This window comes from Colossoma macropomum, unplaced genomic scaffold, assembly GCF_904425465.1.
Source record: "Colossoma macropomum unplaced genomic scaffold, Colossoma_macropomum, whole genome shotgun sequence".
In the NCBI taxonomy this organism is placed as follows: Eukaryota; Metazoa; Chordata; class Actinopteri; order Characiformes; family Serrasalmidae; genus Colossoma; species Colossoma macropomum.
In genome coordinates, this window is record NW_023495280.1 from 108679 (window position 1) to 134721 (window position 26043).

The 26043-nt window shown below is 39.1% G+C and overlaps 1 protein-coding gene and 1 long non-coding RNA gene across 2 annotated transcripts in view; one reads left to right on the forward strand and one right to left on the reverse strand.

The window, feature by feature from the left end:
• Positions 1 to 26043, forward strand: part of tmem163a (transmembrane protein 163a) — a 73511-nt gene that overhangs the window by 19079 nt on the left and 28389 nt on the right. The gene's annotated exons all lie outside the window — the stretch shown is intronic.
• The window catches only part of LOC118801575, a 50962-nt gene continuing 36597 nt past the window's right edge, over positions 11679 to 26043 (reverse strand). Inside the window, exon 2 of the long non-coding RNA XR_005006548.1 lies at positions 11679 to 11716. This is a non-coding gene — a long non-coding RNA (uncharacterized LOC118801575). The remainder of the gene's footprint in view (positions 11717 to 26043) is intronic.

Sequence of the window (26043 nt, forward strand, 5' to 3'; positions counted from 1 at the left end):
TGGTTGTACAAGTTCAAAGCCAGCAGAGCGCTTTTTTCTTCACATTTCAGGCTGATTGTTAGCCGATTCAGAGTTTATTAAACACTGTAGACACACTGATGCTGTCAAGGACATTATACTTTCCCTACTTTCTCCAGTTATGAACACTCAGAGGTTTCTCTAGAAGAGCTGTCACCTGTTTTTCAGGCTGGCTTTCAGCAGCCTCAGAGTCTGTATAATGTAGACAGATAGCCGTAAGTGACCATAAGTGACAGTGACCATAAGCCACTGTGGATCTGAGCTCACTAATATGCAAAACTAGGTGTCAGTATACAGAGTATATAGTATATGTATATTTCTATATAGTCTATAAATATAGGTTTTTTGGTATTTTGACTCTATACTCTTGCACATGGCTACTGGCAGTGCATTCTTACCATTCTTAAATATCATCTTAATATACCAAACTACTGACTTTGACATGTGTAATGCTTGGATTATGACTCTTATGACCCTCTTATTCATGACAATGCAGTGATATACACCTGTCTAAGAAACAACTGGGTAGCCAGTCGTCTGTGTACTTATGTTTCCTAGCATGGGGGACTGTTTTTATTTAGAACGTGATGATATTCTCAATAATGCAGTGCGTATATAGATGTTGACCTGTTGTAAGAATATCACATGACTCCATGTTTTCAGCTTTTGTTACAGCAGCTGTTGTTCCTTTCTTTCTGTCTTGATATTTAAGATATTGGTATTGTTCTTTTTACATTTTTGGCCTTACATTACTCTAATTTTGGAGATGAACTAGTTATTTATGTCTTCATTGTGCATCAGAAGCTGTTGAAAACAGTGAGCGTGAGGCTGATATGATGCCATTGTCCACACATTCTAACCCATGCTCCACTGTTATTGCTACTGGATTACCTTTGGGTTCAGGAGAAACCTGCAAAAGTGTACTCTCAAGAAAACACTAGAGTATACAAACATGAGCATGTGCTTTCAAAAAACAGCTGCAATTTAAGCAAGATTTGCTCACAATCCCGTGTGTCATTAGTTCCACCTAATTAGGCTTTATGAGTGTACTCGTAGGCCGTTTGGGCTTGGTAATGCACCCATCAGCAAAAAAGCCCAAGTCTCTGCCTACTGGTTCATCAGTCACTGTCACCATAACAGTATGGTGTCGTACAGACTATAATTAGTGCACAGATTTAAAGCTCAATTTCCATTTCCATCATTAATCTTATCATTATTATTCCAGTGAAATGTCATCACCATGTTGTGCTGTTAAGCCTGACTGGGGATATCGTGTATGTGTAACAAGCATCTCAACACACTTGAGAACTCATCTCTAATTAGAGATGCTTTCTTTTAACAAATTCCACTTTGGATTGTGTCAAATGTTTTAATTAGGGATGTCACATAATCATAAAACAATAAACCTTGATGTCTTCCTGTAGGTTCTGTGATAGAAATTGATTAGTTATGTTTTTCTTTCCACCGATGGACTATTAAAATTCATGTAGGCATTGTTAGATGCAAATGGAGCTGGCGTATAACTCACTCACTTGTGTATAGCAGACTAAAGATTCTCCACAAGGGGGCACTATTAGCACCGAAATAGCTTTTGTTGCTTTGCATCAATGACACTGTGTGTCTCTGTTTATTCATATTTCATTAGCCATGAAAAAAAAAACATTTTCTCATTAGAGAACCTTCAGATGTCGAAGATAAATGTTGAGTGCATCACTGCTTTTAGTTCAACCTGAGAACAATTATTTTTTTGGTAATTTGGAGCAAATTTGGAATGAATGTAAAACTGGTAATGTGTATGAGGTGAAAGTGAGGCTCACTTGTGTTCAGGAATGAAGATGACTACACTTTGACGTAATTGAGTTGAACATCTCACAGCACATGACACATCTTATTTTTTAATCAATCAGTCCATCCCAGGTACTGTCAAGTTATCAACACTTGATGATATTAAACATTTTTTTTCAGACACATTTCACTCTATAACCAAATCTACACTATATTTATTGGTTTTAAAAATGTATTAAACATGCTATGGGCTGAACATATTATGCTTGTCTTACCCAGTGTTACCTAGTCCTGTGTATTAATCAAATGATATATCAATTGACTTAAATGTGGTCTTTAAATGGGAAAAAACTATAAAATGTTTGGCAACTTCATGCTTTGTTTATGCTCATAATTTTAAGCTACAATTAGTAAAAAGCAATACCTAAAAATATGTGTTAAAATAATAAATACACTATATGTCCAAACGTTTTTAGACACATGCTCATCCAGCGTTTCTTCTGAAACCAAGGGTATTCAAGGGACTTCGTTCTCTCTTTGCTGCAATAACAGCTTCTACTCTTCTGGGAAGGCTTTATACTACATGTTGGAACATTGCAAAATTTGAGGATTTGACAGCATTCAGCCACAAGAGCTTTAGTTAGGTCGGGTACTGATGTTGGATGATCAGTTCTAGATTACAAAAGCCACTCCAGCTCATCTCAAAGATTTTGGAAGGTAATCCATCACTCCAGAGAACACAGTTCCACTGCTTCATGGCCCAATACTTTATACTCTTGACCACTGGAAATGGTGACCTTCAGGTTCATGTGCAGCTGCTCCGCAATATCCCATTCTATTGGCAATGCTTTTCTATAATGATTACACGTGTGAGTGCCACTGAACTCCTGTGTCAGCAATGGGTGCACCTGCATTCATTAATTCAGTAGCTGAATTCACTAATTAGAAGAGGTGTCTGGATACATTTGGACGTATAGTGTATGCAGATTAATGTTGAAGCCCTATAGGGAGGTGTTTAGTTTGTCAGAACACCAGCATGGAGGGAAAACTATTGTTTACTGACTGTTCTGCTGCTTCAGCGTGTTTTCTTGTGTGGTGGTGGAAGGTAACGTTGTGCTTCTGTTGAAAGCTAAGCCAGACTTGTATATGCTTCATCCATAATTGTTCTTTTTCTTTCGCTATCTGATATAGAGATACTACAATATAAGTAACCTGCTGCTCTCTTCAGGTTAACTCATTACCTCAATCTAGGTTGGATGTAACTTTGAAACTGTATGTGAAAAATTGACAGCAGAATCGTTTGTTGCCGATTGTTTATGGTCAACATTATCGATGATGTTGAATACTTGTTTAAGCCCTAGTTCTATACATGTCCATGTAAATCATACAAGTAGAAGAGTAAAATAAGGCAGAATTAGTCACTTTTGCCATTTGGACTTAATGCCATTTGGAATGTTGGCATTAAAAGGCTAGGCATGCCGATATAGATTCTGAAGAATGCTTTGTTCTTCAACAGCCAATTGTGCCGAACTCATTCTTTGCAGCATTTCTACTTTCTAGGCTCAGGCAAAACTAATGGCAGTCAAAAGCTCTAGAGGAGATCCCATCCTCATTTGCTAGCATTTTCATCTCTCGGTCAGCACCGAAAAAGGATGAACAATGAGGTTATGAACAAACCAGCCTGTGGCATCTGCAGAATTCTAATGACCACAACCTTTGTCTTTCTGATGGCAACTGACAGGATCTTTCTCTTCTCAAAGGAAAAAAGGCAACCTTTCAAATCAGCTCCCCTGGGAAATTGGAAAAAATGCCTCTCTGCTGAACGGCGGGGTGTTATACCGAGAGGATGAGAAGGCAATGCAGTGGCTGCTCATTGAAGTGAAAGGGAAGGACTTAGTCATACTGCAATAACTGTGCTGTGCTTAAACAATGTTTATTCATGTATCTGTTCATTAATCCTTAAGTTGAGTTTTCATTGTATTGCCATATATTCGGTTGACATTACATAATTGTTTGAATATAATCGCATAATTAATTGTATAGTTATATTCGCTGTCGTTAGCTTAGTAAGCAGGCTGTCATACACCATAGTACAAGATTGATTTCAACTGATTGACACAAGTATAGAAGATAAAAACAAATGTCTGAAAGAGCGAAGTGACTGGTGTTGGGGCGACAGCCAAAATCAAACGCATTCTTTAGTGTGTGTAGCTGTTAGCTATCACTGAGACACTCTCCTGTGCATTTTTTCTGAGGTATTTCCCAGACCTGATTTAGCAGCACATCAGAGGGAAAAAGAAACCATAACCAGCACCAGCCATGAGAACTATTTGGTTCTACAGTGGAGGTCGGTAGCGAAATTGGTAAAATGTTTAGAGGATGTTTAATTTCTTAAATGGGAATGCATGTTGGACATATCTCCATCTGTGGAGATCATTATGAGGCATATCTTGCAGTGTTTATTTGGCAGCTTAGTAATTAGACATGGAACATAAATGATTATGCTGTCATCAATTTGAAATATTACTAGGTCTCCTTACTGCTAAAATAAATATTATTGCTGTACTGCCCAACACCAAAGCTCTGTATAAATTTTCTTACTGATTGCATTGTAGTTAAGATGCCCCAGTCCCACTTTTGATTCTGTGTGGTTTTGAGCAAAAGACCATCGCTGGTAGATTTATATGACTGCACCAGTGAGCCAAAACATTGTGACTCAAATGTGCTGTTGGTCTTCTGCATACCAGCAAAATGGCTCAGAACTTCCGAGGCATTGACTCCGCAAGACCTCTGAGGAGGCCCTGTGTTTTCTGGCACCAAGGATCCAGTGGATCCTTTAAGTCCTGTAAGTTGTGATTTGGAGCTGCCACAGATCAGACTTGTTCCAGCGCATCCAACAGATGCTCGACCCTACTGACAAATGGGGAATTTTGAGGCCAAGCCAACACCTTGAACTCTTCATTATGTTCTTCAAACCATTCCTGACCAAAGTGTGCAGTGTGGCAGGGTGCATTATGCTACTGAAAGAGGCCACTGACATTGAGGGGAATACCACTGCCATGAGGGGTGTACCTGGTCTGCAATGTTAAGGTAGGTGGCATGTGTCAAATGGATGTCAACATGAATACCAGGAACCAAAGTTTCACAGCCGAACATTGCCCAGAGCATCGTACTTCCTCCACCGTTTTTTTCTTTACCCCATAGTGCATCCTGGTGCCATCACTTCTCCAGGTAAATGGAACACATGCACTTGGCCATCCATGTGATGTAACAGAAAACAGGACTTATCAAACCAGGGACCTCTTCCATTGCTTCAAGTTCCAGTTCCGATGCTTGCCATTTGACGGTGGACAAGGGTTAACAATGGCACTCTGACCGGTCTGCAGCTACGTAGCCTCACTGTGTGTTGTGACAAATTCCTCCCATAACCATCATTAAAAGTTTCAATGAGCTGTGCCATAGTAGCCCTTATGTCGGCTCGGTCTAGACGGGAAGGCCTTCACTGCTCTTGTGCATTGATGAGCTTTGGGTGCCCATCACCCTGTCACCAGCTTGGTGTTTGTCCCTCGGACTGTTGTCAGCAGGGACTCAAAGAATGCTGACCGGGAGCGCCCCACGAGCCATTTTGGATGCAATAACCCAGTCGTCTGGCCATAATGATTTGGCCCTTGTCAAAGTTGCTCAGTTCTTCATGCCTCCCTATTTCTCCCACATCCAACACATCAACTATGAGAACCAGCTTTTCGCTTACCATCTAATATATCCTACATGTTCAAATGCACCATTGTAACGAGATAATCAACATTATCTGCTTCATCATTAAGCAGTCATAATGTTTTGGCTCTTTAGTGCATATCCACACATATACAAGTCTGATGGGCCACCTAATTATTACCATGTACCTTTTTTAAGAACCTGTCCCAATCTGAACAATGTTGATACATGTCTCAAAACAGATGACACATGAATCAAAATGGCTACACGCTTCTAAGAAACGTTTGCACTGTTGTAAAGGGACTTGTGTCATATTGACAAATGACATCTGGATAAAAATAGTCCCAAGCATGACTCAGAAGGCATGAATTTTTCATCAGAGAAAGTGTGGAGAGTGTGGAGAAGCAGGAGGATGGTTTGTTTGGGTTTTTTTTTTTTTTCTCATGAAGACTTGGTAGCGCTGTCGAAATAGATGCTGCTGTTGTGAAGCTGGCTAAGGTTTGTCTTTGATTGAGGGAGCCTATCAGAGAACGTCATCTGCGGCACTGTTGCTGAGGGGAGGAATGGTTATTTCAGTTTTGTCAGAGCCTTGGAGCTTAGAGTCTTTATTGTGACAGGGATCTAATGTTGAGCAAATGTGATGAAAGATTGAAGAATTATGAGTCATTGCTTTGCTGTATGACTGAAATCTAGACAGTAATAGACGATCTCTTAATTACTCAGCAAACATCATGATTCATAATAGAGGTCTTTTTTCTTTTTGCTATACTGTTTAAACGTAATCATGTAATTGAGTGACTTTGTTTACATATCTTTCCCCTTTCATACAGTCATATACAAACGTTTTAGCACATCTGGGCAAATGACGTTTTGTTGAGTGAAAATAAGTCAACACATCCTCTACAGGGAACAGACTTAAATCAAATCCCTCAAGCAGTTCTAATGGCAGCAGGGACCTCATTAGCGCACTCTAACAAAGGCAAGACGTTACATCCTAATCAACATTACCGTCACTCATTAGAGCAGATGAATGCCTCGTTTGAGCTTTGTGTCATTAAATGTAGTCTATTTTTATTATTATTATTTTTTTGATTGATTAAAATCCGTTTCCATGGTGCACAAGAAATTATTTGTTTGTCAGAATAACATACTGTGTCCATTTATTCACTTCACTGAGTGAAAGAAGAGATACATTCACAAGCGTCTGCCATTTGGCTTGGCTGGTATGGATCTTATGTCAAATTTAAGCAATCTGCCATCCAGAAATAGATTTTTTTTCTCTCGTGAGATGTTCAGCATGAATCTCACAGCACAACCCAAAACGTCCACTGACATCTTAGAAAACCAGACTTTTATATCATGTGAAGATGAGCTGATACGAAGCCGTCATCTTTATAGTTGCCTGAACACATTTGATTCACTTTCTTTCTGCTTCCATTCAGATTCATTTTTAACTGTCGAAGCCAAATAGAGTAGAATAGACTGTTTTCATTACTTCTGGACAGTGAAAGTGCATTCTTTTAAGCCAGTTCATCCCACAGTCCTGCCGACAGCCTTAACTACTTCTTCTCTAATAAAACTGCATTGATTTTTGTACATTTTTATTACAAAAAGGAAAGCCTCAAACAAAGCCACAGATGAAACTTAGTGCTGTCTCAATAAGTTAACCTGTGTTGGTGGTTGGTATAGTGTAGTGGGTAACACCTCTGCCTTCTATGCTGTAGACTGGGGTTCAGTTCTCCGCCTGGGCACCCTACACTATACCAAAAAGAGTCCTTGGACAAGACCCTTAACACTTCCTTCACATACGTGTGTAAAATGATCAAATTGTTAGTCACTCTGGATAAGAGCATCTGCCAAATGCCATAAATGTTAGCCCATGTTAGCTCCATGCCATCATCTTATTTCATTTTTACCAGTGGTTTGGCTTTTCCTGCTGTTCCTGCTGTTCCTGTTATAAGAATAAAATGATTGTGCTTATAGATTTTCTGCATTTTTGTTTTCATTTGGAAGAACTGTTTTGTTGGTTTTGCAATCTGGCTGTTCCAACTTGTTAAATACTGTAATATTTGTGATATTTTCTATTGTACAGATGTCTTTGTAAGTATTGTAATATTACAATTTTGCTATATCGCCCACCCCTTGTTGAAACTTGCAGAACCTTCGAGAGTCAGTAAACTGCCATTGACTGTAACAAACTTCAGTATTCACTTGCATATTGGTGCCACTGAGTGTTCTCTGAACTTTAAAGGAATAGTTAGTTGAAAAATCTAATTAATCCAATTTTCCACTTACCCCAGATGAAGTGGATCAGCCAAGGCATTTTTGTTGTCCAAATTGTGCTTCTTCAGTTTAGAACTGGAGCTATGAGGTTATCGTTGCTACCAAACACTAGATCTCAGTAGTCACCCAAATAGTCTCAATACGTCCCCAAAACTTCTCTCAGACCACTTCCAGGTGTTCATTAAGGTTGAGCAGACTTGAGGCAATTTCAGACAACACCAGCTCTGGCATTCACAAAGCAGGACTGATCCTGGATCAGATTCCTCTGTTTTTATGGTACTCATTGTCACAAATATTGATTCTAGATCAGGTCTCCTACTTCTGAGGTGGTTAGTGAATACAGACTCTGCTGTCTATAGTGGCTATAGCTCTCAGTAAGTCATCTGTAAAATTCTGTACTGCCTAAATGAAAACCTGGATGTGGTTTGAGGGGGTTGAGAGAAATTTTGCTGATGTATTTCTTGAAAGAAATAATATGGGCTATTTGAGTGACTATTGAGTGCTATTGTTTGTTAGCAATGTTGGCCTTGTTGCTCCAGTTCCAAGCTAAAGAAGCAAAATTTAGACTCCAAACATATCTTGGCTTGACTTCATCTGGATTAAATGGAAATATTTTTCCACTGAATTCCTTGCTTTGGTTACTACAATGAAAGCAATCTGTAAGTTATGTAGTTTTGAGAGTGAGGAATTAAAGAGTGAGTTCATATACAGGTCTCTCTATTCTCTCTATGAAGAAGTTCACATTCTTGCACACCTTTTGTAGCTCCCAGGGTAACGTTTGTGGTCAATTTTGACAGCAAAGATGACCTTGTTAAGATCAATGCGGTCTTGCTGCACGGGCCTGTTCATGCGAAGATGTGAAAACTTGAGTCTTGCTCAATAGTCCCAATCCATGCTAATTTGTTCCATTTGAAATGTACAGAGTAGCATTTTAATTGATGTCCTGAATTCTCCTGACTGCTCCAACTAAATCAAGAGTGGATTCTGTTCCAAGTAGTAGACTGATCTAATTTCTGAGGTCACACTGGAGAGAGATTGCTTGAGTAAGTAAGCTTGATTGGTTACCTCTGAGAACAAGAGGGGCTAAGGGTGAGCAATTTGTTCCTCAAATGATATAATAGTATTTTTATACTCTTTGGCAGCGAAGAGATTTATCATATAGTGTTTTGACAGATTAGAAGCTGGCCTTCCTCACACTTTATGAAAGTAGAATGGTCAAAGTCTGAAAGATAATGAAGTAAAGTAAATGTCGAATGTGGATACTATAAGAATAGACAATAGTAAAAGATACAACTATGATCCAAATAATCCCAAACATATTCAGTGATGTTGAGGTCTGGACTCTGGGGTGGTCAGTCCGTTGTTCTGAGAACACCAGCAGCTTCTTTTAATTTTCTTTTCTCAGTAAGAGCTACTTGAACAGCTACACGTCCTTTCAGACTCATATCGCTGAGTCTTCTCACAGTGGAAGGATGGACTGTAGATGTTTTCAGATCTGAAGCAAGAGAGGAGCTTGATTATCTCTTCTCTCTCAAAGATAAAAGAAGTGCTGTTTATCTGATGGGGACAGTTTTGGTGGTCTAGCAGGTGTTGCAGGTGGTTGTTAGGAGTCTGTTAGGACTTCAAATAATTTTTTTGTACTCCAGTTTTGAAAACTCCTGTTTTTTTCACTCATTTCCCTTTGAGTTTCTCCTTGTTATGCAAATGGATTATCTTATATCTAATCTGCTCAGAAACATCTGCTAAACAAATTAATTGCACTTACTGCAAATTAAACAAATGAAGGATCATCTCTGATTGTTGCACGGTACTATATTTGAAATATCTCTGTATAAACGTATTTGAATTGTCTTGAGTAGAAATGTTGTCTAAATTTGAGGCAGATTTCATAACGACATGAGCACAACTATCACACCAATCTAAGTGAAATAATAAATAATTTAAAGTTTGATTAGGAGGAGTGTGGGGAACAACCTAGTGTGTGTAGGGTTAAACACAGAGGAGATATTTCATTATGATTTGAATTTGATGCAGTGTTGTTGTGCAGAAATAAAAAAAACATCTCATATTTTCCAGTTTGGCTATTTTTGGACACTAAAACAAAGAAAGGTCAGTAGTGCAGACGTAACCAGAATGAAAACTGTAAATGTAATTTACTACTTAAATATTACCTAGCATAACCAATTGATTACATTGTTAATTAATTAATTAATTGCAGAATAGGAGATGCACAGAAGAACTGCAGTAACAGCCCTTAATAACTTTAAGGGTTAACTGTCAGCACTGGGTCACTTTTAGAGTTACCAGGTTGAAAGTCCACCACCCCGAAACATGAACTGTGCCGTTTACTGTTCTGCACCATTAGATACCTGTCGAACCACATTATGTCTCTGTGTTGAGCTTTCCCCTGTTCGCTTCATTAGATCGGCACACAAAATGGCCAGCGCCACAGATCTGCTCTCCTGACACCAGAGACAGCGAACTGCTATGATGGTGGCCATGTTGATGCTCTTTAAAGGGTATTTCAGAGCAGAGCAGATTCAGGTTCCATGCTGAAGATGGGTGTCTAAATGCTGTGAAAATATGAACTCTGTATTGATCCTCCTGAGTTCTGCTAGGCCTGCCAATAGGATTAGTGGAATTTGAGAGTTTTTTTGGTTTACTTGAAACTATTTATGGAAAGTAACTACAGATACATGCAAAAGTTTGAACAAACAGGACAAATGACATGTTTTGTTGATTTTCTAAGTGAAAAAATTAAGACATCCCAGACTATTTGAAAAAATATATATCTAAAATGTGCTATAAACTTTGCACAGGCTTCATTTTATGTTTATATTTGATGTTTTTTCCAGAAAATTTCAAATCCAACAAATAAACAGTAATTGAGCATTAAAATGTGCAGAAGTGTGTTCTATGTACACTGTTAGAAATAAAGGTTCTGTGCAGGTACATTTTTCTTTTATCAAGGTACAAACAATGTAAATGTTCCCTCAAAAGTACAAGTGGTTTTAAGGTCCAGCTTTTCCAGGTGAAAAGTACATGTTTGTACCTTTTTATAACCTGATGTTTTAAAACAGAACAATAAAATAAAAAAGCCTGGAGACGAGACGGGGTGTGGGGAGTCAATACAACTTAGAAAATATAATTTCAATGGATTATGGTACAGTTATGTTCCATGACTATAGGTACTGAGATGTACCCTTGAGGGTACCACCTCAGCCACAAGAGGGGTACTGCCCCAGTGACAGTTTCGTACCTTTTTTTTGAGAGTGTACATGATGTGTTAACTTATTTTCACTAAGAAAATCAATAAAACATCATTTGACCAGAGGTGCCCAAACTTTTGCACACAACCGTGGATGCTGTTTCCTGCACGATCAGTGTTTACGAACCCTGGACAACAGATTTTAGTATTTTATTTCAAGCGCTCCTGAGCTTTTTTTTTTAAAACGTGGAGATAAATTTTTTTTTTCTTTGGTTTTGCATGGGCAGGTGAAACAAATGTTTTCAAAATCCCTAATGCATGTGCATGGTGCTGTTTCGATGAGTCTACAATAAGTAAAAAAAAAAACAATGAATATCATCATTTTTTTTGTTACAATTAGCGCTTTGTCACTGTCGTTTGTACATCTTCTCATCAGTTCCAAAACAGTGACTACAGATGGTGGTGTTGTGCTTGCAGGGACTTTCCATTCTGTTTCTGTCTTTTTGCTATACTTGGCGTATCGAGCGAGATGCCGTGTTTTCAAGTGTAATCAAACATTCAGTGAAGAAGTTCTTGGGTTTTGTTGATACTCACCTTGAAGTGATTCCAGGTTACTTGTCTAATGTCCCTCATAGTAGCTGTGAAATAGTTCGTAATAGCCGACATTTTCAGTGTTGATCTTCTGCCGCTCCAGCTATTTGAACATGTCTGAAAGAAAGCAGAAGAGACTGAGGTTTGCTTCGTATTCACCAATTTCTTATTCAGATTTTCCATTCCACCTTAAGTGATGTGGCTGGTACATTCTGTTGGCCACAGGGGAGCGTAAAGATCTACTTTCCTGCAGAGTCTAGTTCCAACCACACCTGGCACACCTGCTCCAGCTAATTAACTTCTGGATGAGCTGAATCAGATGCATTAGTGTTAGGTAAGGGAGGGGGGGTGTCAGCATGTTAAATACAGGTTAGAACTAATGAAAAATGTGAGATGTGTGAGTGTGAAGAACTTTTTTAAAGTTTAAAGAACCGTCACATAGAACATTTGAATAACAATTAAAGGCTTTTCCTAGAACTGTACACCAGGCCAAGATCCCAGTCTGTAATTTCTCAGAAACGATAAAGTTTACTTCACAGTTATAGACTGTATCAGTAATTCAAGTCTGTGGTGCAGTAAAATTGTTCAGAAAGTCTTTATGGATGAGTTGTTTACTGGTTTGTGCACTGGGTAGAAAGATTGGTGCCATAAATTCTGTTGAGTGAATGCTGCTGTGTTTTGAGCACTCAGTGCTATTCTTGTGTATGTGTGTGCTCAGACTTGTCAGGCTAGTGGTGCCGGAAGCCATCTGGGGAAGGCTGTTGTCTTGGTGCTGAATCTCCACTGGCCTCTTTCTGTTTGGGTTGCTTACAATAGCAGGGACTGGACACATACACTGCCTTTGCATGGCATGAGCGATGTGGATAATTTTGCTTACCATTTTGGCACCCATGTTAACAGGCTGTAGCTTTGACACAGCCTCTGCAATCAGTGCGGCAGTGCGTCCCAGACAGTCTATCTTCTTTCCACATGATGCACATGCCATGCCACAAAATACAGTGAATTCAACTTTGAAAACCAATGAAAACATAGAAAACAGAAATACCAGATTACAGACATCAAAATGTGAATTCTATAATTCATGGCTGTCATTAAATGAAACATTAATGACATGTTTCTGGAATTCTGTAAAATCCATAGAATTAGCTCGAGATGCCTGTGGAAACCAGTAATAATCTAAAACCTATGAGACACTTAAACTGTACGCAAAGTAGGGGTTGCAAGATTTTTTAAAGTCGACAGTTATGTGACAAAAGTCGAGTCGGCGTTAACGTATCGCTTATGACGTCATGAATAAAACCACAGGAGAAAGGGAACCTTTGCTACAAAGGGGTTTAAAATCCAACTTTAAAAGTCTGTGACGAAGCCAAACTCCACAAGTCAGTGGAGTGTGGCACGCCCTTTCCAATCAGCCCTGGACTGCATAGATAGCCTTCAGAGAACCAGAGATATGGACCCTGAAATCTCACAAATTTGTATCCATCTTAGTCACACCCTAGATGGCCTCGCTAAGACACTTGACCATCGCGGAGGTCCATAGAGCCAGAGAAATTTAGAGCACTGTAACTTGGTGAAAATAAGAGTAACCGACTTCAAACTTTACAGTTTTATTGGGTTTATGCCTCCTCTCCAATGACACATGACTTTTTATTGTAGCCTTTGGGAAACTGGAGATAACTACGTACGTATGTCTGATCTTTGAGGCACTGTAGATCAGTGGAGAAATGTTAGAACAAAGCCTGCACAAGTCAATAGAGTGTGACATGCCCTTTTCAACAAGCCCGGGATCGCCTTGCTAGTCTGTCAGACTGAAATCACCAGGTTCCTCACCTGTTGTCTTCTCTGAGGCATCCATGTTGTTAATGCCGTAATCCATGACTATTGTCGCCTTGAATCATTGACATTTTGGATAAGAACTTTCATTTGGGTGCATCACAAGTTAGCGACATTAGTTTTGTAATACCTGCACTAAATTGAGGAGCTATGGACTCCATGTCTTGGCTGATCTGGGGTAATTGGAAGGTTGTGTAAATTAGATTTTTGTTTGTTAACTCAAATTTTTGCATATATCAAAATTAGTCAGAAGGCACGTTCTTAATATGCACACACACGAGTGCCGAGAGGAAAGTGAAGGCTGTCTCCTGACACCATGTTCAGAACATTCCAGTCTAGTTCACCTAAGCCCAACCTAAAGCTCATAGAACATGAGCATCTGCTCTCTACGCGCACACCTGCCAGTCACCATGGCATTCAGCCTTCATACACTACATGTGTACTACACACACATACAACCCTTACAAACACACATACGCACACGTGCTGAGAGTAGGCAGGTGTTCAAAGAGCCTGTGTGGTCATTAGGTCAGCTTTCATTCTATGCTCGTGAAAGCTGTGCTCAGAAACCAAACAGCCGTACTAAGGAGAAGGCGCAGTGAGTGAGGTGTGTCAGATTCCAGTCCAGTTCCAGAGATTTAGGAGAAAGAACCCAGTGCTAGGTCATCTAAGTGTAGTCTAGGGGTAAAAGATGGATCGTTTTTATATCAAAATCTCAATGTCTATGATTCAAATTCTAGCCATGGTATCAAAATAATTGTTTGGTGTAGACCTGTTGAACCTTTTCTTTAGTTAGTTCAGTCCATTTTCACAGGTGTAAACACTACACCCATACTTGGTTGTGCACAAAACAAAATAAGTGTGCCAAAAACCAAAACCATTGTCTGCCAAAAAACATGGGTCTCAGTTCACTTCCTAATAACTCTGATCCAGTTTGCTGCTGATGGAAATGCATTTTTTTATGGTCCACACAAAATGACAGAATGCAGCATCAGAACTTGCTTTGCTGCTTCTTCTAGCAGAACATCACCGCTGTACTGTCCACATAATCTGCCTCCTGCATTCAGTTGTTAATACTTTATGTGTGAAAACAGTTCAGGTCTAATTGTATATTGCAATGTTTGAATAAGATGCATCAATCCTTTAACAAAATAAGCTCCCAAAATCACAACCCCAATAATTTATGTGCGACTTCAGAAAAAAGAGCCGAGGCATTTGAGCGGGGGTGCGTGCATAGCATAATTCCCTTCCCCTTCCCCACCCACTTCACTCTGATAGGATGCATCCAGACCTAGGTTTGATCCTAGGTTTGATCAGTTAATTTCCATTGAAAGGATTTTTTTCACGAAAAACGTTAATGCCTCCAAAAGTTTGCCGATGGAGGCTATTAGATGTAAATTAATAAAAAGACAAAACTTTTTTCTTTAAACTTAGCCGAAAAATGTTTGTTGATACCTGAAATGTTAAAAAAAATCTATTTTGGAAACATTTTTTATGCATGCATTTAGTGTCATGTGACAGATTTCCCTCACATGCCTTGTACAACAAGCACAAAATAATAAAAGGCAATAAAATAATAAAATAAAGTTTCCTTATCAGTAGGTTATGGGGGAGTCAGGGAGGTCAACGAGACACAAGTTGGATTACATGAAAACACACTTTTTTATTAATACTAACTAAAACTTACGCAACACGACGTCATTACATAAAGCATACTTACTGCTACAAGTCAGTTTGATGGAAACAAGTTGTTGGGCAGCAAACATTCACATTCTTTTTATGCATTTTCATTTTAGTGCTTGCGGTTTCCATAGTTTAGTCTTTCAGAAACTTAGCTAAGCCAAGACAGAGAACTGAAAACCAGACTTTCTGATGGTCAGAAGACACAGGCCCTCCAGTTGTCTTCATTACTGTCTGGAGATACGAAGAAAAGCAGAGCCGGCTGCACTCCCCCCTAGGGCCGCTGCCCTGCCGGTAGACTCCTGCTAGCTGTCAGCTTGGCTGTTAGATACCCACTCTCACTGTTCTTTAGGGACATGGTGGGTGGAAAGAACAGGGGGAAGTGAGAACAGGGGGAAGAGAGCAGCATTTCAGATGCAGGAGAGATAACAATCAAAGAGTCAAGGAGAAGAACTGCAGGTCAGTTGAAACAGCTACTGTTGGCCGTACATCGTCAATCCAGTGGGAGATCACAGCTTTAGCAGTGATCTTGGTGATTTATGGCAAAGATTTTAACAATGATGTTTCTCTGAAATGATCAAATGATTGAAGTCAACATGAAATTCATGAAAAAGACTGAATAAGACAGCACCAGTGTTCTTACTGAAATGAGAGAGGTTTGTCACGGTTGTAGGTTTGTTAGTACCACCTTAACCACACGATTGATTATTATAATGATTAATGCTTGCAACTCTCTCTTCTGTATAATCTCACCACAAAATGGAGAAAACTTCATAAAGTACCTTTTCTATACTTTTAATTCAGGTTTGTTTTGGATCAGTCAACATATAGACTAGAAGTCTGCAGGGGACCATTTTTTGGTGCCGTTCCCGCAAGATTGCATCCCGTTTCTTCAGAAAATCGGCACCTTTTGTCCTGCTCCCGCCTGTAGAACTGTATAACTGGTGTCCATATGGGTTAGTCATGGTTGAAAATGACTGGCACATGTCAGATTTGACTTGGCTTTATTGCCATGTATTCACCTTTCTTAAGAGCACTTTTTACAGTTGTGGCCTTATGACTGTCTGAAGGCTCTGCCATTTCTGTAGCCTATAAAAATGCAATTTGTTGTTCACATGTTTGGTTGCGGGCAGCATGGTGGCGCAGTGGGTAGCGCTGTTGCCTCACAGCGAGAATGGCCTGGGTTTGATTCCCGGCCGGGTGACCAGGGTCGTTTCTGTGTGGAGTTTGCATGTTCTCCCCGTGTCTGCGTGGGTTTCCTCCGGGTACTCCGGTTTCCTCCCACAGTCCAAAGACATGCAGTCAGGCTGATTGGACATGCTAAAATTGACCCTAGGTGTGAGTGTGTGTGTGAATGTGTCTGTCTGTCTGCCCTGCGATGGACTGGTGACCTGTCCAGGGTGTATCCTGCCTTCCGCCCAATGACAGCTGGGATAGGCTCCAGCACCCCACGGCGACCCAGAAGGATAAGTGGTTTAGATGATGTATGTATGCTTGGTTGCTTCACAACTATTTAGAATGTGGTTATTAAATTTTAGTATTATGGCTAACAATGCCTACTCCCAACCCCACCCCCCACCCCACCCCCCCTCGCGCCTTTTTCCATGTTTGGCCTTAGCTACGAAACAGAACGTACCAGTGGACTAATGAAGAAATGAGAACCTTCCTTTTTTTAATCAATGAAAAATTTATTATGTGCCTGCTGCCGATGTTGAGACATATTTTTCCAGTATGTTTTGTCTCCACACACTTACAATGTAGTATGTCATAAAATTAAACAAAACCATAAGATGTATTCAGTGACTGGCTATTATTAAAGTAGGGGCTTATACTAACTGGTGGAGTATAAGCTTCCTCTCTCATTAACTACATTCATCCAAAAAGCAAACTTGCTTTGAATGATTACTTAAATTTGAGGGGAAGAGAAAGACTGGTTGCATTTGAGTTTTCACCAGACTATTCGTTTGTTAAATCCATTCACTGATTTGTTTAAAGTATTTTTGCATCTCAAAATCTGCAGTAACAGACCTGCAATAGGAGGCAGGTGCAGATGCAGGACAGCAGCCAAGCGGAGCCACTCTGGCTGGAAGTCGATGGTCTCTGGGGGGCCTGGGGAAGCTGAGCTCAGCCTTGTTGCTGCACTGACCTCAATAAATCCACCCAGATTATGGATGCCAACTGGTGGGGGCTGTAGAACCTGGCTCCCTGAAATGACCAGTTTGACCAGCACATGGACTGGAGTGCCCAAAGACAACAGTAAGGCTGACCTCAGGGGAACTTTATGAAGATTCTATGAGGATGCAGGTGGTATTCTAGGAAAACAATAAGATCATTGGTGTTAACAGATTATGTTTGGCACAATGTCAGAGACCATCCTGCATTTATTTATCTTCTAGTCCAAACAGTATTTAATTTTTAGCAAGTTTTTAAGGAGATGTTCCTGAGGACATTAGATATGAGATAAGAAATAAGAAAAGGAGAAAATACAAGGACAATAAGTGAAAAAACAGGAGTTTCCAAAACCAAAGTTAAAGCTACAGAGAAAATGAGACTCCTAACAACCACCTAAAAGACCTGGTAGATGACCAAAACTGTCCCCATCACTAAATACTGAAAAAGGAATAGTTCCTGATGCTGAAAGATTATTAACCTGTACTTACTGGCTGTTTTAACATGAAATTAAAATGAAGGGTGGAAATTATTAGACCTTGCTGATACTTCACTTGGCTGATAACATCAGCTGATACTGATGTTACTGATACTGATATTGATATTGGTAGTTTTGAGCCCAGTTCGTTTCAGCTCAGTTTCTAATGCTGCTATACTCAGTAGGGCTGTTAGCACTATTTTTTAAATCAGCAATCATAACTCAGCTTCATTCCTTTATTTTTTTAGAGCCATTCTTTTCACTGTAACGAGCTCTGTGAGGCTAAATCCTGTCAATCTTTTGTAATGATCCTTCACCATTTGGCCAAAGTAGTGAAGAGCTGTTTGTTGAGTTCTAAAATTCAAAAGGGATTAAAAAGTAAATAAATTGGTTTTGTAAAAAAGCAGTAATGTTCTCTTGTAAACAAACTAAATAAGATTTATTTTGCCAAGGGGATGCTGTATATGTGTGTGTGCGGTGAGGGGTGCAGTGCTTCAGCCCGCTTAGTGGATTAGCAGATAAACCCCAGAGTCACACTGTTATTCAGTATAATATGCTTTAGCAATAATCCGATCATGCCAAGAATTACCCCACTTTGCTTGCTGGATTTGTGTAGAAGCTGATGCATTTTTCTGAGTCTTGTATCATATTAACTACAAAGCAAACATGCATCACAGTTAAGAAAGGGGTGTGATGAAAAACGTCCCATCATGCAATCAGCGACCTTGGTTTGAGGTAGGGCTGCTCGATTATGGCAAAAATCATTATCACAATTATTTTGGTTAATACTGAGATCAATATTATTGAAGATGATTACTCATTGACTTTGAAAACATTGTGCATTTATTGAACTTTTTTCCCTTGACCTTTAAATATAATTAAACTGGGAAATTAATTTAATAATATAAAAATAATAAATAAAAATAAATAAGATCAACCATGTTGTAGTGCAATTCCACAACCTACTATAAACTACTAAACATATATATAATAATAACTAAAAAAAAAATTAGACCAAAATAAATTAGAAGAATGTGGGCTTTTAAGGAGGGGCAAAAGTGCACTCCTGAAAAGGAAAGTGGCACGCTGGATTATAAGACAAAACAAGGTCATCATAGCGAATTGGAATGCGGCACAATAATCTTTTTATCTTGATTATCTTGTTTTCGTAATCAATGAAAGCCAAAATCATAATTGAAAATAAATTTGATTAATCGCCTAACTGTAAGGCATACCTTTTTGTCTTGAGGCTTGAATGCAGTGTTCAGGACTGCTAGTTCATGAGCTCTTCGTTATTAAATTTTTCTTCAAATTTAAGATGATGTTCAGTAATCTAAGATGTAATTAAATGGAGTCTTGCGATTTGAAAAATGCATTCTTTAAAATTGCGCTTTCAATATAAAAACGATTCATTGTGCAGCCCAAACTGTTGAGATATTTTATTGTAATTTTACTGTAATTTTTAACCATTAGAATTACAGTAACTATCGTAAACACAGAGTATGCTTTTGTATGTCTACAGTAATTATGGACATTTACAGCTCAAGAGTATAGTAAGTGTAAAAATCACAGTAATAATCGGAGTAGTAACTGCTGTAAAGGTCAGTTCAGTTGCTTCTTCTTGCATATTTTGTGTTCATGCTGTAGAATTTTAAAATATCCATAGTTTTCCTATTTTACCTATGTAAAGAAGTAAGGGAACTTCGGGATAGTTTTACAGGAATGTACTGTAAATCTGTAAACTGTTAAGACAATGGTAATGGACACCATTCATAGCAAAATACAGTATAACAACAAAACAAAAAATAACAAAATATGCCCGACTGAATGTACACAGGGTTGGGCAAAACACCACTGCATGTACACAGGGCTGAATACTGAGTACACTGTCCTAAATGTATTCAGTAACATATTCTGTTGCAGTACATAAAAAGCAGAGCTCAGTAACACTGAGATTAATAACTGATCATCACATTGATTTATCAGTCTACTCAGGCTTTAGCAGAGCTCAGTAACACTGAGATTAATAACTGATCATCACATTGATTTCTCAGTCTACTCAGGCTTTAGCAGAGCTCAATAACACTGAGATTAATAACTTATCATCACATTGATTTATCAGTCTACTCAGGCTTTAGCAGAGCTCAGTAACACTGAGATTAATAACTGATCACATTGATTAATCAGTCTACTCAGGCTTTAGCAGAGCTCAGTAACACTGAGATTAATAACTGATCATCACATTGATTTGTCAGTCTACTCAGGGTTTAGCAGAGCTCAGTAACACAGATTAATAACTGATCGCATTGATTAATCAGTCTACTCAGTGTTTAGTAGAGCTCAGTAACACTGAGATTAATAACTGATCATCACATTGATTAATCAGTCTACTCAGGCTTTAGCAGAGCTCAGTAACACTGAGATTAATAACTGATCATCACATTGATTTATCAGTCTACTCAGGCTTTAGCAGAGCTCAGTAACACTGAGATTAATAACTGACATCACAAAAGCAATGACATCAAATTGAACAGATTTGAGCATCATTCTCATATACAAACTGTGTGGACTGGGCAGTGAATGGTACACTCTGAAACAACCATGCTTACATATTAACTATCAAACTAAGAAAACAGTATGTTATACTAAATTGCATTGTAAATTACAGTAATAAAAAAATGACAACTGTTTACTATGTAGATTATAACTGTGTATACATGTGTGTTGGCTATTTACTTCCACTGTTTTAAAACACGCCAATCATAGATGCTTGTTGGTCTATTCAAATGTGAAATTATGGGTTTTATACCACAGTCTAGCCTCAAAAGTGTTTACCTTCCCAAATCAAAATGAAAGGAGAAGCTAACAACTTGGAACAACTTTAGCTTTTCTTACAACGTATGAACCTCCAGTAGGTGGTTGTTCATTTACTTTAGTGCAGACCTTCATTAATCATTAATCAAAACCTCATATCTCCAAAAAACTAACTTTACAGAAGGAAAAACTTTCTTCACTTTCAATGTAACAGGATTTTATTCAAAGTCATTTTGGAGCATTTCTATTTGTGTCATATTTTGATACAGTGTAAACAAGTATTATCAAATTATGTGGAAAAAATGAAAATGTTCTGACAGCAATGATATGCATATCACTCATGAGCAATTAGGACATTGATAAAATTAGGATGTTTATTGCTCAGGAAAGTGGGTCACTGATAAACATATTTGGTTCTGGTTTGTCCTTCTGGTTCCAGTGAATTCTCTCCTCGCTGGTTTCCTGCAGTGGCCCTCCTTAGAGAGTTTGGGGAATCAAATCAGTCAGGCTGTGCTGAATGTGCCAACAAAAGAAAACCCTCAGTAGTGCAAACAGTACTTTCAAGACGCCTAGGAGTATAATTTACTGCTTACTTCTCATGTGTACTGCAGAAAAGAAAGAAGAACACGAAGGCTTTCTTTCTTTTTCCGCAGCTAAATCCTGCTAATATTCAAAGATGATGAGATGATATGTTCCCCTGGGTTTCAATTAGTAACAGAATCAAGTGGGTTTAATTTCATTGCCTTAAGACGTGAATGGCCTCTGTGGTGGGTCTGTAAACAAAACAGCTGTAGTTCTTGTTAACACTTAGAAGTCTGGAGTTATTACTATAGTATGCTGCACTTACAATTAGTAATGGGACTAATATTGCAGTGAAACCTGCAGTTGATACTGACGATGACCATGATATGCCTACAGAAGTGTGTTGTGATGCAGTTTATACCAATAATGATAAACTATCGTCATTTAGTTCAGACCTAGAAATAATTTACATTGTGGCGTCTGCCACGGGCCACAGTGCAATGAAGAGCTCAGGATGTGTGGCCATGCAAAGCGGCTCTCAGGGGTCTATGAACTAACAAGGTTGTTGTTGTTAGTTGAAGATGTGTTTATGTGTTGACTGTGTTTTATCCCTTGGGCTGTGGGTTAGTTAGTGGGGGTTTAGTTTCCCCTCACCAGCCAAGACATGTTTGATGTCCAAAATTAATCTAAAATTAAAGCTAATATAGCAAAAATTTAACAGACACTTATATTGTCAGAATTTAGGATTGTGCAAACTGCAGTAATCTCTACAATCTGCTTATGTGGTTTCTAATACTTTATGACATACTGCATACCTAAAAAATCTCACATTATGGTGCATTTGCATTAGTCTGGACGTGAATGGATCCCCCTTCTTCAGTTGGCTGCATATTGGTGTTACAAGGGCATTCCTGTAAAATTCAATTGAAATTTTGTCTTCTTAAGTAAGCAGACAAAGTCAAGGTAATATGTTTCAGTAGAACAGTGTACCAGTCCTGTGTCAGCTGAACATTCTTGCAAGTCTTTTGCTGTCATATGGGGGTTTTGCTTTGCCTTTCTGCCCAATATATGAGCAGCTCTGTCTGAGAACTTTCTTGGTCTTCCAGATCTGCCCTGACTTCCACATTTTCCCTTATCTGCTGGTTTGTAAAGAAACAGTGGAAATTGCAAGCTGGAAGTGCTTTGATATCTTTTTATAGTTTTCCTCTGCTTTGTAGGCATCAGTTAGCTTCATATACAGATCCTCAGCCAGCTGCTTAGAGGAGTCCATGGTTGTTGAGCATATAACAAAGTTTGAGGAGTTAGAGAATTAATATGTTTTGGAAATGTCATCGGCTGACTACTCCTAAAGGAAGTTCTTTACCTGCCTAACCAGACACAATGAGGTAAATAATTCTTAATAAGTTAATTAAGTTCTATGAATTTACAACTGGAAGGATGTCCAAGCCTTTGCACATGCTGCATGCATGAACATCCATCCATCCATCATCTAAACCGCTTATCCTTCCGGGTCGCGGTGGGGTGCTGGAGCCTATCCCAGCTGTCATTGGGCAGAAGGCGCATGCATGAACATTTGCAGAAATTTTTTTTTTTCTGTATTCATGCATTGTGTTTAGTACTTTTTGCTCTAAAATCAACAAAATATGAAACTTGGCCAGGGGTGCCCAAACTGTAGCTGCTACTCCTGTTTTTAGCTATATTATCATACTTTCTGTCCACTTTCATAGATAACATTACATTATACATCCTCAGAAACCACATAAGCAAGTCTGTTTGAGATCACTTTACAACTCGACACAGTTTGAGGCAAGCTTGTAGTAATTTATGCATGCAGTTTGCATGATGCTAATTGGCTGAGTGTAAGCTTCCATTACTTGTTAGCTACATTAGTCTTATATAGAAGCAAACTTCAGACACCAAACACGTCTTGGCTGACGAACTACAAGGGGAAAAACAGGATAAATGAGATTTTGGACTGAGCTCTTGAAGTGCTCATCTAAAGAAGACAGCCTGTATTTCCTTGCCTCCAATCGATGGCAGGGTGGCCAGGGGAGGCCCGCAGGGGGCCGGGCGGGAGGGGATCTATCCCCTATCCTGCAGGGTAAAGGAGCACCCGGTTGGAATGGCCCAGCACTGTAGGTCTTGAATTATTAAAGACAACATATTGCAGCAGAACAGAGGAAGAGCACTGTGGGCTGTGGTTTGCCTTTTCGCACCCCCTCCTGCTGCAGATGCTATTTGTGGGGTACTCTGACGGGGGGAGCCTGGCTGGAGTTCTGTGAGGAGCATTAATGCGGCAGAGGGATTCGGACAGTGCGCGGCTAAGGCTAGTAATTGCAGTGGGAAGTGGGAACGTTTCCTCTCGCTACAGCTGTTACACCAGAGGTTTTAATGTTGCTAAGCACCAAGTGATGGCTAATTCTAGGTTTTAGGACCATCACATCCTGCAAAGCACACGCACACAACAACTAGACTGACCCTTAGAACCCTAGAGATATTGTTGCTTTGCTATACTTTTGCAAAATTTAAGGCAAAAATTTAAACACCACTGGTCAAATAATGTAAATTATGTATTGATTTGTGTAAAGAAAGTTAACACATCCTCTACAGAAAACACACTTCTGCACATTTATTTCACAGTTATAGTTTATTTTAACACATTTATGTTTTATGAAAAGAGTCTCATAAGCTGTTCCAAATAGCAAACTCAAGTGAGTCCAGAGAGTGGGCTTCTGTGTGCTACTCCAAACAGGCTAGTATATAGCTTGATAAACAAGCTTTTATTTCCCCACTGAAGTGTGTTCAAATAGCTTTTCCATTATCGTTTTCTTTAATTATAGAATTTAGTGAATATTATCAGATTTATTCAGATAATTCAGATAATTTACGGACCCTCAAATTTGTTCTCTGCTGCCCCACTGAGTACAGAGTGTTTTAACCAGCACAGTAACACACAAATTCTTGTTGAGTTAGTACCGCAGGACTATGCTTTTCCAATGCCTTTCATTATCATTTGCATTCACCTACTTACGGTCAGTGTGTTGCTGATCTTAGACTGGGTTCAGCAGATTTGTAAGCATCTGATTCAGTCCAGTGATTAGCCTCATTAGAAGTCCTTCCAGAAAAAAAGTAGTTGTGATGACTATTACACACTTTCAGTATTTTTGTTAATACTAATGTTCTGTAAATTAACCCCTCTGAGGACTCAGTGACTGGCGCATCCCTAATAGACATCATGAACGGATTGCACAGGGACGGGAAAGCGCTCGGCACAGCGGGTGACTGACGACGGAGTCATTTTTAAATGGATTTCTTCAGCCACTAAATGCATAGCAGCCTCTTGCCCTTTACAAAAAGAACCATTAGCTGCACTGGGCATTCTGTCACCACGAGAAAATGAAATCATTATTATTTGGCTCCCTGTGACATACCAATAAAAGGGAAAAGACTATACTAACTTCAAAAATAGGGCAGCACAGTGGATTGTTTGGTAAGTATTTCTGCAATATTGACCATTAAACTCACAGGATGAGACGTGACTTAAACGTAAGGTAAAACCCAAACTGTGTGCCACAGCTTTTTTTTTAAAACATTGAGCTACTTCACTTGAAAATATGAACATACAACATCTAGAAGAAAAAGAATATTTAAATCTTTCATTTTGTCATGGATGTATTTAGTTTCAGCATCACACCAAGTGTTTTGTTGCCTTGTTGCCACAGAAGTCGGCGGTGTTTCTAGATGTATTTGACATAAACTTCCACTGTGCGTAGTATAGTCTTTTTGGGGTTTGTCAAAGGATTCCCAAGCCCATGTGGTGATATCCATCACGAAGCATTCCGATTTTTAATGCTGTGCCAAATGAGAGATCAGAAGGTCACTTGCATTCAGTTGTGGTTTTTGGACTTTTCCTTTATGCACAGAGATTTTTCCAGATTCTCTGAATCTTTTGATGATATTATGCACCATAGAGGGTGAAATACCTAAAATCTTTGCAGTCCCTCACTGAGAAGCGTTGTCTTTAAACTGTTGGCTTATTCACCGGCACATTTTTGGTAAAGTGTTGAGCTTCGGCCCATCCTTGCTCATAAAGGACTTGGCCTTTCCTGGATGCTCATTTTATACCCAAGCATGATTGCTTCACCTGTTTAAAATGTTTTCTGAATATTTCACAGTCTTACTAGTCTTAAATTGCCCATGTCCCAACTTTTTTGGAACATCTTACAGGCATCAATTTTAGAATGGACATGTATTTACAAAAAAGCAATGAAGTTGATAAGATAAACCATTATATATTATGTCTTTGTACTATTTTTATTTAAATACAGGTCAAAGCAGATTTACAGATCTCAGCTTTCTGGTTTTAATTGAATTTCACACACTACCCTAGCTTTTTTGGAATTGAGGTTTGTATTATATTGCAAAAATACTGCAGTCATGTTATAATTGCAGTACTAGTATTTTATCATGCAGCTCTGTAGAGTCATGTGAAATGCACGGCTTGAAAATATCAAAGGTGTCAAAATTTCAGAGTACTAAGCTCACACTTTGTTTGATATCACACTAGAAGAATGCAGTGATTAAAAAGACCCCTGCAATATCTGCCACAGCTACCTAAGGCTTCCATTGAAATTCACATCACACACTGGCTTATAATAGAATGACAACTCTTCTCATCTCAGGCCTCTGCAGAGAGCAGGGCTTAGTGTAATGAGAAACGCGAGCCGTGGTCATTATCAGTCCTCACCCATAACACTGAGAGATGGAATTCTCTCAGCACACACACACAAAACCAAGAACGCACACATACGCACAATCTGGCACTTCTTTTGTGTGGAGCTCACAAGCAATACCGCACAAATTGAGGATTTTAACACTGGAGCAGAGTGGAGGTCCGTGACTATGGAGGCAGATTAAACTTTCATAAGGAGTCCCTGATCTAAAGAAG